Genomic DNA, 1,758 nt, shown 5'->3' with positions numbered 1-1,758 from the left:
GGTTCGTCAACAGGTAAGTTCTTGAACTTTTATCTCATTATGACCGTGACGTGGTAGGATCATTGTAAGACATGTTGCATATGCTTTCAATTCGCAGCTCTTTGAAATCTGACTCAGTTTGCGTGTTATACCTGTTGCTTGAACGTTTGAATTGCGTGATTAAGTTCTACGCATCATAAGGATCATTCTGATGCCATTAGATCTTATTTTCATGAAAGTGTAGAAGATTAGGGTTCTTGAAATGCCTGCGGTTCACGAGATAGAGACCGAATTAGTGAAAACAAAGGACGGATTCGTGCTCAGCATGAAAATCCGAGCGAGACAATGTGTTTTTATTGGTTTTCTGGGCACAAAGTGGTGACGGGCGGTGGCGTCTCGCCGGAGAAGATGACCGGAGCTAGTCTCCGGCGTCTGCATGTATTTGTGTGGATTCCCCTTACGTGTCTAATTCTCATTGGCTTGTGGTCGCTGCACTATTCCTTTTTGTCTTCTTCTAAATGATTGGCTTGTGTCGTGTTACGTTCTAATTGGCCCTGGTATTTGTTTTTGTCATTTAGTGACTAAAGAGTATAATGACCAATTGATGAGAGTCCACTATGTTCATTGTGTCACGTTTGCCATGTTGTAACTCATAAATAACCACATGAATAAATTGGTAACACATGCTGTGAATAGTCAATAATAAAGGTTTGATGAAATAAAAGCTGAAATAGATAGTGTAGCGTTGGGCCTCGTGCGCTTGGGCCCCTTAACAATTCCAGAACCATACCCCTGTTTTGCTAATGCACACGCCTCACTTGGACTGGGCCCTAGCGCCCATGCTCTTGCCACCCCCTGTTTCTAGCCCAGCTTTGCTTTATTAACTAATTTTTAGTTCATTATGAAAGTACTTGTGCACCCCCCTTTGCTGTTAGTAGAATTGAATAAAAATAGTTTTCTTTTTACTTTTTGCTTATTAATTCAATTTCCATGCAAATAAAAAATGATAAAAGATAGTTTTTTTGACTAATTAGAATTCTAGGAATATTGTTTTCTTTCAGTTAGAATTTTTAATTGGTGATTTCTTTGAATTTTGATTGGTTAACAAACCATAAAAAGAAATAAGTAGTTCTTTTAGTTTTAATTCAAAAATAGTTTCTAACATGGATAAAATGCAATTGTTTGTGTATACATTTTCATGAATAGTTTAGATTTTAATTCTTTTCTTTTTGTGAATATTTTCTTATATTAAGAAATACCAAAAATACCCCTAGTTATTAAAGTTGATTTTAATCAACTTAAATAACTTCTTCCTCATTTCTATTAGAAGTAAACAAGAATAACTCTAGGCTTAGAAAATAGGCTAGTCCCTTTTTCATTCTTTTCTTTTTTCAACATTAAAACATCTAATAAATATCAAAATAAAATCCCTTTAAAAAATACCAAGAAAACACTTAAAAAACATTAATAAGAAAGTGAAAATCATTAAAAGGGGAATGGAAGCTTGAATCTCCCTTGCTTTAAGGAATCATTCGAGTGCTTGGATCTCCCTTGCTTTAGGGAATCATTCGAGTGCTTGGATATCCCTTGCTTTAGGGAACCATTCGGGCGTAAGTTCCCAAATTCTAAGAGACACAAACCAAAGAGTAACTCGAGTTTCCCTTGCCTTAGGGATTTCCACGAAACACTCAAACTCTCTCTCTTTCTCTCCTTTCTTAAAGGCACCGTTATTTCCGCTCGTACGCATCGTAGGTCGATCCCTTATGCGAGAGCGCGAAC

This window comes from Vicia villosa, unplaced genomic scaffold (assembly GCF_029867415.1).
Source record: "Vicia villosa cultivar HV-30 ecotype Madison, WI unplaced genomic scaffold, Vvil1.0 ctg.001053F_1_1_3, whole genome shotgun sequence".
In the NCBI taxonomy this organism is placed as follows: domain Eukaryota; kingdom Viridiplantae; phylum Streptophyta; class Magnoliopsida; order Fabales; family Fabaceae; genus Vicia; species Vicia villosa.
This window is presented reverse-complemented; position numbering follows the sequence as displayed.